Raw genomic sequence first — 17,015 nt, forward strand, 5'->3', positions numbered from 1 at the left:
CATGTAGATACATGCCTGAATAAATTATTTAAAATGTTTAATAAAAAATGACTGAGTGGAAGCTGGGAGGAAGTAAAGTGATTTGACTCTGCAAGACGATGCACAAAAGTGTTTTTACTAAACAAAACCTTCAGGGTCCAAGGCTCACATTGCGCATTTATGCAGAAAACAAAAAAAGTCTACAGTGATCTCCAGACGGCATATTAGACGGAGGCAGATACAGCACATGTGCAGGATGAACGTGTGACGACGAGATTGCCGTGAAAGGTGAGCGAGCGTCAGAGATACATGGTTGTCAAGGTTACCGTAGACTCTAAGCTTGATTTAATGAAACAAAACTCTTTGGAAATCCCATGGCTTTCAACTTTCCAGCATCACTCAGAGCCACAGTTCAAGCCTGAAAGAGGGTGAAGGGCCTCAGTACAAGGAGGTAGGTACAGGGTTGATGAGGAATGACAGAGAGAGGGCGAAGAAATAAAGAAGGATCCTGGGAAACATGTGCTCTGCATCATTATTTGCATGACGATAGGTGGGGATGTCAACCATCCACACAGGAGGATAAAAAAACAATCTCAGAGCACTGAGGCTGCCTTCCTCAGTGAGGTTACTGTAACATTGTAACACAAAATTGACTTTGAAGCCATTTATTTAATGCACCTATATAAATATGCAATAAAATGTACTGTGTGTTACACAGTAAACACCAGGTTCCATTTCTTTCTTGTATTGGAAATAAACTTAAACTTAAAAGTATATGCAGATCAGACCAAACAAGGGATTACAATGATTACAATCTGATGTAAGTCATCAGTAACTCTGGATAAGAGCATCTGCCAAATGCTGAAAATGTAAATGGTTTTATTCGATCAACCAAAAGACCACCAAGCCACAGGTTCAAACACCGCTTACTACCATTGCGTCCCTGAGCAAGACACTTAACCCCCAGTGGCTGCAGGGGGACTGTCCCTGTAACTGTATTGTCCTGTCATTGTAAGACGCTCTGGATAAGGTCATCTGATAAATGCCATAAATGTAAAGGGTAAAATTCTCAAACTTGTTATCCAGCTCCAGAATCAGCTGAGTGCTCTTTGCTTTCTGGTCTCTGCAGGACCATTCATGAGCGAGCTGACCTCACCAGAAACAGTAATGTTCTTTACAAAATGATTCCCAAACCACCAAGTATCACTGTAATATTTCTATTTGTTTAGTTTGATTAAAGCTGCCGCTTCGACGTGAAATGTGCTCTCTAGAGGAAGTGTTTGTACATTATGTGCATGGATAAAACATGCATCACTTTCGCTTCCGTGTTCCATAAGCTCATTCAATATTAATAATGATGCATGGTTACAGGTGTACATTAATGAAAACAATCTTATGGATGCTCTATTTGTGTTGTCACTAATAGATGTTATCAAATTGTACATGGAGCACCTTGCAATGACAGAGGCAGTGGTTGTTAAGGAAGCGGCCCCATAATCAGGTTCGAATCCAAATCCGCCAAGGTGAAGTGAAGTGATTGTCACATGTGATACACAGCAGCACAGCACACTGTGCACAAAGTGAAATTTGTCCTCTGCATTTAACCCATGACAGGCGCCCGGGGAGCAGTGTGTGGGGACGGTGCTTTGCTCAGTGGCACCTCAGTGGCACCTTGGCGCATCGAGATTCGAAACCTTCTGATTACGGGGCCGCTTCCTTAACCACTAGGCCACCACTGCCCCAGTGGTGCCACTGAAGGTGCCACTGAGCAAAGTAACGTCCCCACAAACTGCTCCCCGGGCGCCTGTCATGTCTGCCCACTGCTCACTAAAGGTGAAGGTTAAAAGCAGAGGACACATTTTGTTCTGTCACAGTGTTGCAATGTTTCACAATAACAATCACTTTCATTTATATTTGAACATACATTAACATTTTTCTGTTGAAGAGGGTTGCATTGATTGTCCACAATGATGTCTGCTCAGCATCCCCGGTGTGGACAATCAATGGTAAAAAACCCATCACTGATTGCACGTGTTATGTCTCAGCGGGATAACATGCTTCAGGGGGATACTGAACGCTGCTATTCAGAGCGACGACTCTTTCAGGGCTCTTAAACGCGTGGCATTAATCTGTCGCCCGACTGAGTGAGTGCTGACCACCTCTCTCAGAACAAGTGTGACATGCTGTCTTCATCTGTCCTTCTGATCGTCTCCCCCATCTCATTAATCCACACACCTCGCTCGTCCATCACTGCTGCTGCCTGTGGCCTATTTATTCCTCCATTTTAAAGGCTCTCCAATTTAGGTCGGTATTGTGAAAGTGAGGCCCTCACTTGTAAAACCTCACCTTGGAGTGCTTTCATAGCCCTCAGGAGTAGGAACATTTCAAAATACATTGCAACGTTGAAAATGCAGTGAAATTATGCAATTTAGTACAGAACAGAACAATTATGATTAAAAATGTTTTTTACTTCTTGGCTCCCTCTACAGTTGCTCAATTGAAATGCACATTTAAAAAAATCCCATTCAAATCACCTTCAAAGAATGACTGAATGACAATTTTGCTGAAATTCCATGCCTGAAAACACCATACTTGGGCTCTCAGACCATTGTTTGCATGTGAATGTGAGGTATGTGTGCAATTTTGGTCTGAGATGAATTTATGAATATATTTACATGCCAGCCTGACACAGGACCGAGGTTGGATGGCTGTCTCAACGTGAGTCAGATATGACACTGATAAGGTTACAGCCTGCAGCACAATTTTTCAACTTACTCTGGCAGGGATGTGTACGCTGCTGCCAGATTGTCCTTGTTTTCCCTTTGTGACACGAGACAGATCACTACTGCTAACTTCAAACAGTCTGCAATTCTCTCAATTTCACACTCCTGCACAATGTTGCGATGCGGCCTCACACCTTCAAGGATTCAAGATTGGATCACAGCTCGGACCGTGTGTGTGGGGAGTTTGCATGTTCTCCCAGTGTTGAAGCGGGTTCCCTCCGAGTTCTCCAGTTTCCCTTTGCAGCCAAATAACATGTACACTTGGTGAATTGGTGACGTCGAATTGTTCGTGGGTGTGTTCTATGATATGTTACATCTGTAAAATATATGTCTTACTAATGAAGCTTGAATCAGATTTTCATTAAAGCCAAAGGTTGAATTCAGAGAAGCCGTATTCAGGAAAGCCGTATTGGGGCAGTGGTGGCCTAGCGGTTAAGGAAGCGGCCTGTAATCAGAAGGTTGCCGGTTCAAATCCCGATCTGCCAAGGTGCCACTGAGGTGCCATTGAGCAAAGCACCGTCCCCACACACTGCTCCCCTGGCGCCTGTCATGGGTTAAATGCAGAGGACAAATTTCACTGTGTGCACCGTGTGCTGTGCTGCTGTGTGACAATCACTACACTTTTTTTTTTTTTTTTTTTTTCTGGTGTGAATCAAGACTTGTCAACCGAGGTGCGTAAGAGTTTAGCAACCGTACATGAATAAGCCTCCCTCACCTTAAAAGGAACGCTATCAGCACAAAGACACCAGCTCTGCACAGCACAGCAAGGCCACGTGTCACACATTATAAAAACACCAGTGGCCTCTCGGAGGATGTGACTAATTGACTTGCCAGAACAGGTGACGGTGAGACTTCCTTCTGGCTACGGCAGGGGAGGCAGGGTGATGGCTCTGTCCACTGGACTGATGGGACCCTTTTTGGCCTGTCACCATTAAAATCACTCCACCGGAGTCCAAAGCGACAAAGCCTTAGTCATATCACCCCCATGCCCCAAGGGCTCCCTGTGGCAAGTCTCGCAAGACCGGAGATGTTTCAATCAGACAAGCTATAACGTCCTGAATGAAGGAGAAAACCCCTCTATCTATCTTTCAAAATAAGAAAGAGAAAAAAGAATCAATCCCAAAGCACCCTTCGGCCATTCCAACATCTGCAGGTTTGGAGATAAGGAGATGTCTGCTGCTCATTGTTTCAAGCCTGAGACTGGAACAGAGGAGGCTCGTTTTATGGCGACGGCAACGACATCTCAACAAAAGTTGAAGAGAATTATGGAGCCAGGAAGCAGGCTCTGCTGTAACTGTGCCAAATGGATTGCCGGGGTCGCAAAAATGTCAGAACAATAACAGCAATATTCCGTCAAGCCTAATGATGGTGCCGGAGCGGCGCCTCTCACGCGCTTCTGCCTGCGAGGGCCACATTGTTGTGCCGCCGCCCACCCCCCCGCAAATTGAACGTGTGATTCATTCCACCGTACACCGGGACATATCTCTAATCCACGCCAGCGAAATCGTCTAATGTCATCCCGCACGCGCGAATTCCATTTGGGCTGATAAGCCTAGAAAATTGCGGTGAATGCAGAGCCGCTATGCCTCTTGGGATTATCAAGATCTCCCCTGGTTGGTTGGAGGGGTGGGGGGTGGACCGTGCCGGAGGGTCTCGCGGTGTGCGGCTCAGACATCAGCACCCAGACATACGTGACCGGGTGCGAGAAGAACGGAATAGAAAGACGAAATAAATGTTTCAATTGAATTCACAGCTGGTTTGCTTCCCCTGGCTTTTTACGGCGGACACGTCCCATTTTTTCCGTACTGACAGTCACTGGCGGGCAAGATTACTGTCGTCCTCAAGAAGTAGAACAGGTAATCACTACTCCACACTACTCATTTGCCCTGATTCTGGTTCAGGAATGGAGAAATCGCGGCATGAATCAACATGTTCTCCCCATGTTAGTGTGGTTTTCCTCTGGGTTTTATGTATCATGGCAACTATAATCACTTTTTAGGCTTACACTGAGCCTACACGCAGAGGAACATTGCTAATACTCGAAAAATCCCAAACTCCATGAGATCCACAGTGTTACTCCAAATCTAATTCCAGGGTGTGAGTGACAGGAAGATGGAGCGGAGCGCAGACGGGAGTGTAGCAAGTTGAGTCAGCCCTCGGACTTCACTCTTCATTAATTTTCAAGTTTTCATGCCAACTTATTCCCAGTTTTGACAATTCGGTTGACACATTCACAGGCACTTTCCGTAGGATTAGAGACGGCAGGGGGGCAGCAGCTTCCAGAATACTGGATGTAATATCAGCTGTAAAATAAGACGCTAGATCTATGGCATTGAAAGGGAGGCTGTGCAAAGACAGAGAATGGGCACAATATAATACAAGCGTGAAGGGGAAGGGCGTAATGGGGAGGCGATGTATGAAAAAAAAAAAAACATCTGCAGAAAGATGATGGGAAAACAGGGGATAAGTTGGTTATGGTCTGTAGACATTCACTGGGGCACTTCCTGCACAAATTGTCATAGCAGCCAGCCAGTACGGTGAGGTGGGAGACCAGCCCGTCCACATTCACACGTGGAAATGATTATATGAGGATATGCAGGTTGTTTTTTTTTTTTTAAATAAAGGATTTTACAGATGAACAGTCCTGTTCAACAGAAGAAATATTGTGTTGCCATGTGTGTGGTTTTTATAAGAAATACAAGCTGTTGCATTGGCATCTGTCACACCCAGCTGGGCTCCTGGTGTCTGAGAAAAGTTTTAAAAGTGAAGTTTAGACCCTGGTCTGTGACTAACCAAAGCAAGCCAAAGTCATTGTATGTAGTGTTGGGGATTTTATGAATATTAAAATAACATTAACTTGAGATTTTGTAAAATGTTGTTTTGTAAAATAACATTAACTTGAAGTTTTGTTTCGTAGTCAACATATCTGTGGTACTATACAAATGGGCTGGGCTTAATAAGATGCAAAGTACACATATTAAAGATGTTAATTACAATATTAAGAATATGGTGTGCTGAATATGGTATGCTTTCTGGGGCAGTCGTGCCACTGAGCAAAGCACACACTGCTCCCCGGGCGCCTGTCATGGCTCCCCACTGCTCACCAAGGGTGATGGTTAAAAGCAGAGGACACGTTTCGTTGTGCCACCGTGTGCTGTGCCACCGTGTGCTGTCACTTTTCACAGGAAAGTCGTGTTTTCGAGTTTCTTGAAGTTTCAGCACCACACACCGCGAACAGCTCCCGCTCCACGGACGCCACGCTAGGAGAAGGGAGACTTGAACGTCTCTAGAATCCCCCCCTGTATTAAAACTGCTCCGGAACAGATGATACTCCAGACCTGTTGAAATAACACTGCAGTAACCCTAATCCCGACATTATTAAAAGAGAAGGAGAAACGACGAGTCGAGCTAGTAACTCTGAACTCAGCATGCTGATGCATCCTGTCCTCCCTGGACATTTTTCTTTCTCTTTTTTTACCCATGGATGCGATACACCGTAAATAAATAAAAAAATACTTATCGGCAGATACAGGCCATATCAAACGACGAGAAGTAAGATGTCTAACTGTATCTCTCGTTCTTCTTTTTTTTTTATTATTATCATTATTAATTTCGTGGAATTAACGGGCCGGACGAAGCTGCATCCCGACGATGCGGCTCCGTGTAAAAAGCAGAAAGTCACCGAGCGCAAAAAATACGGCACGTTGAAATATGGCATAAAAAAAGATATATATTTTTTAAATATAGCGACAAAGTGCAGCTCTTATTCCCCTGTACGCGATCTTCAGCAAAAAATACACAGCGCAGCGTTCCGCGACGCGCAGAACAAGCAGTAAAGAGTAAAAAACGCCAACGCTACTCACCTCCCGGAACGACGCCGAGTTCGCGGGTCGATCCGCCAGATCGGATGCGGAGCCGCTCCGTACTTTTAGTCGGGGGCCCCGGTGAAACTTTTCCAACCGGAGCGGCTGCGGCTGCCCGGGCGCCCGGTACGCGTGGTCTCTCTCTCTCTCTCTCTCTCTCTCTCTCTCTGTCTCTCGATCTCGCTCTCCTATGCAGCCCGGTCCCGGTAGTACGGCGGGACGCCGTGGCCCGTTACCTGGCGAGGCTGGGGTGGCTCTCCTGCTCCCGGGGTCCGAACGCAGCGGCGGTGCGCGCCGCGGTGACGTGCGGCGACTCCGAAAGTCATTCCGCTCCCCCGCGCGGCGTGGGTCGGTCTCCGAGCGCGGAACCCACGCCGAAACGTTTGATGTTTAGGTCCCGGTGGCGCGGAAGCGGATCGCCGTGATCTGGGGGGTGAGAGTGGGAGAAGGCTGCGTGCGCGCTCCCGAACAGAGGAGGGGGATGAGAAGCCGTGCCGGGGACCACAGCCCTGCATCAGGTCTCCTCTTTAACCTCCAGGGCTCGGTTCACCCACCGTACTAGCCACGAACTGTCAACGCAGCGTTTCCCAGTGAAGTCACATTCACAAAGACTTTCAGAAATGACTGGACATAAAATGTTTTAGCACTAAAATTAATGGGGAAAAAAAAAGATTAATGGTTCTAGAAAGGCCGCTGAGCAGAACATACAGTAACATGTCCAATATTTCCATTACTGGGGGGAAGAATGTCAGTGTCAACCTCTCAGAAGCTTGAAAATGAGGAGAAGGGTGCCCCCAATCTCACATAGGATTTAAAAAAATTCAGATGGCTTCCATCAGTGTAGTATACATGTGAGCCATCAGTGGATGGCTTCGGATTGGCTTTGCTTTTGTTCTGTTTGCATGACGATATATATATTTATACCGCATATATCATTTAATGTGGCTGCTGCTGGCTTTAATTCTGCCCGTCATCGCATCGGCTGGCTTTTTCAAAGGGATTCAGCAGACACAAGGCTTGGCCTGGAAACCCTGCCTCCCTTGACCAGTGTGGGAGTGGGGTCAAGTCCAAGGGGAGAAAAAAAGACGCCAATCAGCCATTAATGCCCGCCCACACACACTCAGCGCCTCAGCAAGCAGAGCAACGGCCCCATCAAAGCACAAAGCGTCTAGACGAGTTTCAGTGTGTGTTCCAGCCTAACAATGAACTTTCCATGTCCTTTAGGTGTGTAGTCTTAATATTTAATTTTCATTAGGTTCCACTTTTTTTTAAACTGCCGATGAATTAATGTCTAAACGCTGTCAGGCTTGAATGATGGATGAGTGTCAATATCGGGTGTTATTTCTCTCTGTAAGTGAGAGCGCTTTATGAAATTAGGAGAAAATCAATATAGCCAGATGACAGAAAGTAATACAATGTCAGACACGAGACCATTTCCACATCTTTCCTTCTTATATACGCCATAAATATACTACCCCATTTGTGGGAAATGCAGTCCCGAACATGCAAGGAACCTCCACCATGCTTCACTGTTGCCTGCAGAAACTGATTACTGATTTCTGCCGTCCAGGCCATCGGCAAAAAACAGTGAAATATTTCAATTCCGCTGCACCCTGTTTCCTGTGTTTTCGTGGATAGCTGAGTCGTTTGGCCTTGTTGTTGGAGGTATGGCTTTTGGCTGCAACTGTGGGTGCCAGCTCTGAGCTGATGGCACTGCTGGATGACTTCCAATATGAAAGGGAAATAAGCTTTTCATCTGCTGTACTTGGCAGACCACTGCGCCTGTGATGTGTGGGGGTAACGCTGGACATTTCTTAATACATCTTCAATAGAGCCTGAACAGCAATGGAGTTTGAAACCCCATTCTGCTTTGAAATCTTTGTCTGGGAAAGACCCTCCTGATGCAGTGTAACTACCTTGTGTCTTGTCGCTGTGTTCAGTCTCGCCATGGTGTAGGACCTGTGTCATGAAACTGTCTTCCACAACCTCACCTTGGTTGTTTGGCTGTTCCCCACTGAGTACTAAGCTTCCTTTTCTGTTTCAGAAAATAACCACTTTTCCAATTTATACATGACTGTCACGGCGCGAGTTTGGGGGCGCATTCGCAGACGTAATTAGTCGTCACACGGGGAGCGGGCACCGGAGGAGCTGGGTAGGATGACCGGAGGCGCTTGGCCTGTGGGAGGGAGGCAGAAGATGAGTGGGAATGGGAGGACAGAGGAGGGGAACTCAGGCTCCGTGTGGAGCGGCGGTAAAAGAGGAGGTTGGGGTGGACCGAGGCAGGGGGAGAACAGGAAGAGGACTGTTTGAGGACGGTCCCGGAGCGTGGGTTGGCTGGGGGGCATCTAGGGTGGCACAAGCAGATCCTGTTGCTTGGCTCTGGGTGGCAGGAAGGTGGAGCAGCATACAGAAATCGTCGTTGCAAAAGGGGGCAGGGAAACTTGAGGTCGAGGGCAGGAAAAGGTCGTTATAGAAAAGCAAGGTCAAAGGTTACTAAGAAGAAGGCTATTGTCTCCGAGAATAAAAAAGAGTGGGCAGCGTCCCACCTGGCCACCTGACTTCTATTGTGGACGCTGACCCCCCCGTCACTTCTGCTTCCGGGTTGCGGTCCCCCTGGCGGATCTTGCTCCATCTGGTGGGCTGGAGGTGGTATGTTGGCTGTGATATAACTAGATCATACACCTGAATATAGTTCTACAAATTCCCTGCCTGTTTGCTCACCCGCAAATTGTTACAAAATAAACAATAGTTTTATGGATCTTGAAAGCAGTCATTATTTCATACCTGCCCAATACCTTTGCAACACACATTGGGATCAACAACATTGGGATCATCCTTGGACTCTCGCGGTAAAGGACAAGTTTGCAGTAAAGCTGTTAAATGTATTGACTGTAGATGTGAACGTATTCCTCTGCTACGGCCTTGCAGGTATGTCCCGCTTCCCAGTCCTTCAGAAATGCCTGAGTCTCCTCCCGAGTCAAACTCATTGAGATTCACGTGGCGTGCCTGCATATAAAAGAAAATGAAGAGTCAGCTGCCGAATCCATGCTGGATATTTGCAGGGCAGGCAAGAGCCTTTAACTTTTAACCTGCCCATCATAAGACATTGCAGTGCATGCAGTACAGAGACGTCGGAAAACAGGCCCAACTCTGAAAGAGTACAATATCATGGTGGACCTTTGTGTCTGGGACAGGAGACGGATCTCGGTGACAAGCTACAGCTAAATATGCATCATGCATGTTTCAGTTGAATGCCATTGTCGATAGAAAATCGGATCGGTCGTTGAGTCTCAGGAAACTATTTTCAAATTGGCGCTAAGCGCAGTGCTTAAAGTCAGGTGAATGAATTATTCATTTTAGCCTCCGTTCATAAAAAAACATTCATTAAAGACAATGTTCTGGGTGACAGAAATAATTACGCATCAACACCAAGGGTAGCTACGTATAGGTCACTACCTTTTTTGTAAATCCTTATGTAAGTCCTTAGGACACTAGTGAAAAAGCTGCAGACTGCAGCATGTGCTGCCCTGCGCTTAGTACAAGTGCTACATCCTTTAGGCCGTAGAATGGCTTGGGGTGCTCGGTTTTGTGCATGTTCTCTTTTAGGTTGTCTGCTGGGGGAGGAGATTTGAATTACGGTTCCACCCACCAATTCCCTCGTCAACTGGCAGCCAATCAACGCACAGGACAGAGAATTACTTAAGGACCATTCCAGCCACCATTCAAGGCTCATCGTTGTGGAGCCGGAGGAGGAGGAAGTGAGAGGAGCGAGTTGGAGTTGGAGTTGGAGTTGGAGTTGGAGTTGGAGTTGGAGTTGGAGTTGGAGTTGGAGTTGGAGTTGGAGTTGGAGTTGGAGTTGGAGTTGGAGTTGGAGTTGGAGTTGGAGTTGGAGTTGTGTTAGTTGGATAAGCCTTTGTGTGTTAGTGGTTAGTTGTGGCTTTGTTGTATAGTTGTTTTTGTCTCTAATTTCATGGAGTGTTGTTCTCCTGTGAATTGTGTAGTTGTTGTATATAGCACTTTTGGTTTAGTTTGTTGTTCACCGCTCACTGTAAATAAAAGCACAATATTTCACTAGGGTTTGGTATCTGTCTTCCTACCGCACACATTCCCCTCATTTGTTGTCATGTTTCCTGACCCCTAGACAGGGACGTGGCACAAGTTTGAAACTGGTGCCCTCCTGTGTCAGGGAAGTCAAACAGTTTTGACATGACAGACAGTCACAGACAGAGAGACACGTAGTGCTCTGACGATCGGGTGCACAAACTTTCCTTGCAACATCAATGCAGATTTGTACGGATCTGGGAATGAATGCGGAGAGCGGTGTGGTCCAGATGGGAAACAAGAACAGATCCATGTTGTTAACATGCAGGATTTTTCCCATCTGTGGAAATGTACCTCATTCTGCTACTGATCCAGAGCGGCTTTCAAGGATTATATAACATATCCATGCAACGACCCACCCATCCAGACATCCCTTTTTCCCCACAATGCCCTTCACTAAGGACCAGAGCCAAATAAAAGGACATGGCTCGGTTCACTTGGAGGCTGTTTGAGCCTTGGGACGATGTACACACATTGGTAATAGTTAGAAGTGTTGTCTATCTGCCAGCAAGTCCGGCAGATCCCCTCATTGCTTTCATTTGACCTCCAATCTCACCGTGTGCCGACTTGACCAAATGCGGCTGGGGTTCGTAATCCTTGGTGACGCTGGGACACTCGCAGTGCATTCTGAAGATTGGTCTGGCACAGTCAGGGATGAAATGTAACCGGCTGTGTGATTATACGGAGCAGTGAGGTCCCTCAGAGCCTTCCTCCACATCTCAGACTGTCTCCTCACCCACTGATATAATTGCCTGGTGCTGCATTTGCACCTAAACCCCTGCCCCCCAAAAGGAATATTCTTGCATGTGATTGTGATTGCATCATTCAAGGTGATTGGTGATTTCCCATCCGATCTATTCTTCGTTGACTTCCTCACTAATTCAGCGAGGGGAAAAATGAAAATAAAAAGTAAAAACAGAAGGGACACACAAAAGTAAATTCAACAAAAAAAAATAATTGTCCTCAACCACATGATGCATTACAGCTCATTGTGACTGTGTTGTGTTGCATGCTCATGCTTTTGATACAGCTTTTTTGACAGCTGCAAGGCAGACCTCCCTCTCCTCCTTGCTTTGAGCATCTCTGTAGATAAATGAATAAGCTACTTGTTAGTATAGCAGTCCCTCCAGGATCTTGCATTGTCGTAATTAATGCAAATTCAGCCAATCCCCGTGAATCCTTGCACGACCTTGCAATTTTGTCCAATCATTTCGACAAATTTGCCCAAGACGTGTCATTCCTTCATGTGTTTCACCCGCCAAATGTGGCTGCAATGTGGCTGCTGCCCCTGCTGCTACAGCGCACACACATGTAAAACGTAAATTTTTAATTCCTGTTTCATGCAGTTGTACTCGTAGTATTCAATGTAAACATGGAGCTAAAAACAGTGCTGTTTCATTTTCACTGGAGCAAGTGGATTTTTTTATGACTTATTAAAAAAACTAAAGCAAATAAGAATCAGACAATAGCAATCCTCCAACCTTAAATTTACCATGGCACAAGGTACTCAAAAAGAATAATGTCAATTGTGCTTATAGAGAGGACCACTCATAAGGTGATGAGGCTCTTCAAGAGAGCATGATGGTGTCAAAAGTTCTGTTAAAAGACTTCTACTCAGCCTAGACAATGCACACACAGGTAGGTCGGCCATCTCATCTCTCTCCCCTGCTAATAGCTTCTGGTACGGGGAGTTAATTCTTCTGTGGAATTAAATTATAAGCCATGTCCAAACAAATTAGCATCAAGCGGCGAGTAGGTGCCTCCACTGACAGGAGGAGGGCACTGGTAATCTCAAGCAGAGGCGCACGGTCCCATTAGCATTTCGGCCCTTGCTCACGGGTGTAATGCTGGCCGCTGTTTATCCCTCCCCTCCGCTGCCACTCACCAACCACATCTCATCTTCCGGGAATGTGATGTAGCAGGTACGAGAGGCAGGCCAGCCAGGGTCATTTTGGGAAAAGTTAATGTACAAGTGTCCATTTCAGGTTACTATATTAAATTAACCTGTTAATAATTCCTTGCCGAAAAAGTAAATGTACACATGACTAGAAGCCCTTCCTAAATCCACTGGTCACCTAAGGTGAAGCTCACACACGCAGCGCTCGAGCTCGAGCATATCCGTTACTTTAAATAGAGAGTGGTACATGCATAACACAACTGCATAGTAAAAAGAGGGGCTGTAAAGTGGTCGTGATGAAGAGGGATGGGCTAATGGGTCATGAAAGGATGTTTAATTATTGCACAGGGAATGGCGGCGCTTGTTAAGTAAATGGGGGCTAATGAAGAAGATAAAAGGACACTGTTGTCATCAGCCGCTCAAGGTGTTATAGTGGCGCATGTGTTTGTCCTTGCAACAATTAAACGGACAAATACAGCAAAATTGTGAAATGCTATTAAGAAAAATTCTCACTTTTCTCACGCACTTTCTATATGCACTCATTCCTAAGTGGGGCGCCGACTCCTGTATACACACTCACACACACATTTGCCTCACACTCCCGTACCTACAGACAATTCGCCTTGCATGCTTCCTCACACACAAAGCCAGAGCCGGGATTGGAACTCACGACCTTGTGGACACAAGGCCCCCATGCTAACCATCACACCACCTTGCATTTCCAATATGATTGTTTCACTTCTTTTCCTCTATAAACACGTGGTGATTTGTCATTAAGCAAACATACCAGCAAATTGTTGGATGAGAATTCTACATTGCATCTTCTTCTCCCTCGAGTGTCCTTCAGCAGACCCCAGTCTCCCCAGGACGGCTGTTTCAGTGCCATGCTGATCAGAATAAGCTAAGCCGGAGCCCATTTGCGTGGTCACAGCTTCACCATTTCCATTCTGAGCCCAGACTGCACCGTCTGGTCCACCAGGTCAGGAAATGTAAGCGGGAGCGTATTCATGAAACGGGAAGGCTCTTGTTTAGACAGATGTGAAAAGAACGGCAGACACAGAGACAGAGAAAGTGGGTGTGGATGGGGCAGGGATCTGAAAAGGTGTTTATCTGCACTGTGATCGGAGCTAAAAAGGAGCGTTTTGCCTTTGATAAAGTGCAGATGAAGGTTGAAGATAAGAAATGACTATTGATCGCCACTCACCACTATCTGATGACCAAACAACACAATCAAGTCCAGCAGAGAGGGGTATGTTGGCGGAAAAGGCTTTTCGAGCTCTCATTTATGGCCATCTATAATCTATGGTTAGATGGGCTCAATCTGTGAGTAGACTGCACTCCTCTTTTCCCCCCAGCCCTGCCGACTGTTATCATCCCTGAGATCTTAAAAAAATCCCACTATCCAAGCAGCTTCTACGAAACTGGAGCTGAAAAAAGTCACCACTTCATTTAGATGGGCTTTTTTGGCACTTCTCAGTAACTGTCAATACCCTTTAGGTTGATTGTTATCGATTTCTCCAAATTAACATGTTAATAGTTGTGAATTAATTAATAGTTATGTAACTTGAATGAAAAAACTCAATTAACGCAATTGACCTGTGACACAGATGTAAAGTTCATATACAAAGAAGTTTGAGATGCATAAAGATGGAACTAGACAGCGAAGGAGTTTGGAATGCAGGACGCAGTATTTTGTTTTATATATAGTTTCACAAGTGCTTCGTGCACAACTGGCATCATCACCAGATGCCCATTAACATGAGTAAATGGAAAGCTGCAGACAGGTTCCCAACATAGGAACCGAGGAGATGTTCATGCCACGCACGACCCATAAATATCTGTCATTGCTTAATTAGCTGCTCATGAATGTATAAAAGAGCAGTTTTGCAGGAAGCGTACATTGGAAACTGTGCAGGCACATCATTTGTAGGTCCAAATGATTGAAATTTTGAAAATGAAATTTTGCAATTTGCTTCAGTGTTCCTGCAGTAAGGGATATTTTGGGAATGCTGACGACATAGTGAACCCATGTGGCTCAAGAAGAGCATGAATTAAAATGATGTATGGGCCCTGCACCCTCTAATTGGGACATGGCCATGTATTTAATAACACACATTAGAATCCTAATTAGGAGCAAATTGAGCTGCATCCCATTGTCTCCTGATCAACAGTGTGGCTATAGTGGGTAAACATCAGTGTATTGAAACCTCCTTTTCCCTTTGCTGAAGGACAATATTAGGTTTCGTCTCCTTCGTCACTCTGGGAAATAGGAAGCAGCAGCAGCTCACGCCATTTGGATATCATAGGATCTGTGTGAACTAAAATATTTAATGAACATCAAAATCTTCCACAATCTCATATTTCAAGTAAAATACATAATGTGTGCTTTTTTCTGTCTGATTAATCGATTTTGATTGGCTGGAGTGGGATTAATTCACTGCTATGTCAAGTGAAGTTTAATCACCTTTCTTAAAAAATGTGCTAGCCTTAGGGTGGCAAAAACAGTCAATGTTACTATAGCAACCAAAACTCAATAAGAACATTGCTCAACACAAGAATAATTAGTTTTCTTGATACTTAGAAAATAAAAAGAAAAGAAAAACTTTGTAAATGTTCTTTGCAGAATTATTTCAAATGTGAACATGATATTCACTAGTTGTTTTTCAAGTGTGCCTGATTTCCAAGACTAGTTTTTTATATTAATAAAAAATTGGAACATGTCTGTCATCATGATGTGTTTTCCATATCATTTTTCATCCCAAGTTTTTGTTCATAAATCTTATGTAACCATACAGTCCATAAAACCCTACAGACCCTACAGTAAAAAATGGTCTTTTACTCTACTATAACACAAAAGATATGTGTGACATAAAAACACACAACAGAAGAGTCCATTTGAGACATTTTCTGGAACAGTGACAAGAAAAACTCCATATGTGATGTCCCATCTACAGTGAATCTTTTGTGCTTTAAAAAAAGTTTAAATGCTATGTTTTCTGCAGTAGACGAATGATGAGATGCCTAAATCTTTTAAAGGTGCTTAATCGATACAGACTCAATTCAACTGAAGATTTATAGGCCTAGTGTCATACCACAAAGATATAGCTCAATAACATTTATTTACAACAAACATAATCTATTGTGAAAGACTGCAAGAAACCTGTTTTAAAGGCCCTCTGCAGGCAAGTATTTGACTAAATGTGGATGGCAGTGCTATCTTTATTCTTCTTTTTTTTTTCAAACTCAATAAAAACATCTGTAAACCACAGAAAGGTCCAGTGAGAATAGCACAAAGAAAAAAAAACCTCCAAGCGCATTTTATAGATTGAAGAACTATTTGACAAGCTTTCAGCGGACCACTCTGTCAGTGTAAAGGATTACACATTTTATGATGCCCTGCCAAGGCAGCCCATCTACCCCAATAAAGACGTACTGCAATCGGGGCCTGAGGCAGGGACTGAAAAGGTTATAAAAAAAAAAGACGCTTTGAACGGCAACTCTGCGAAGAGGCCAGCACTTTGTTTATGCAAAGTCACCAGCATGTTAATACGAAGGCAACGTTTTTTTTTATTCACAACTGCTTCATGTATACAATTGCCCATTTATATGGTAATGTCAGCGGCACGTCTCATTTTCAGGCGTGGCCTCCATCAGGCGTGGCCTCCATCAGTTTGTGTTCCGCAGAGGGATGAAACCTGATCTTTCCAGAGCTTCCTCTGAAAATCTGTCTAACCTCTGTTCCTCGGCATTCCTGTGTCTTTTATTTGGATTAATTTTGCTTCCGTGCAAAGCAACAATGGCCAAATTCCAGCAGGCCATTGTTGTGAGCCGCCACATCAACTGAAGCAGCACCCCTTTAAACACATGCTTGAACTTCTGCTGGTTTTGTGCTAGCTACACTAGTTTCACCTCAAAATGTACTATATCCAATTTTCAGTGGGTGTCCAGACTTTGAACGAGCTTGAATTCTTTTAGCCTAGTAGCTTGTTGATGTTTGACAATTTCCTCCAACTTCTCCTCAAACATCTATAATAACAGGCACATATTCTGGTTAAGCATATCTGAAAAAATAACCACATTTTGCTACAGATTCAAAGGGCTATTTGCTATCTTCAATCAGCTAAGGGGTGAAAGTGAAAGTGTCATAACTAGAAGGCAAATTGTCATGACACACACAAAGATCCAAGCGCAGATGCAAATGAAGGGATTTTATTACAGATATCAAACTGAACAACGGAACGGGGAGCTCTGACCGAACTAAACCAAAATGAGTACAGGGTAAGTAAAAGGGTAAGTAAAAGGTGTATTAGAAACAGAAAGTGGGGAAGATAAACACACTCACAACATACAGGGGATTATTTTAAGGGAACGTTGGAAACAGTAGACACAGAG

General features: G+C 44.8%; 1 protein-coding gene across 2 annotated transcripts in view; it reads right to left on the reverse strand.

The window, feature by feature from the left end:
* robo1 (roundabout, axon guidance receptor, homolog 1 (Drosophila)) overlaps positions 1-7,058 on the reverse strand; it is a 217,170-nt gene extending 210,112 nt beyond the window's left edge. For both annotated transcript variants that reach the window (XM_028961527.1, XM_028961526.1), the window contains exon 1: positions 6,626-7,058. The gene's annotated coding sequence lies outside the window, so the exon portion shown is untranslated. The remainder of the gene's footprint in view (positions 1-6,625) is intronic.
* Between the last annotated feature and the right edge of the window lie 9,957 nt (positions 7,059-17,015).

Source organism: Denticeps clupeoides, chromosome 19 (assembly GCF_900700375.1).
Source record: "Denticeps clupeoides chromosome 19, fDenClu1.1, whole genome shotgun sequence".
NCBI lineage: Eukaryota > Metazoa > Chordata > Actinopteri > Clupeiformes > Denticipitidae > Denticeps > Denticeps clupeoides.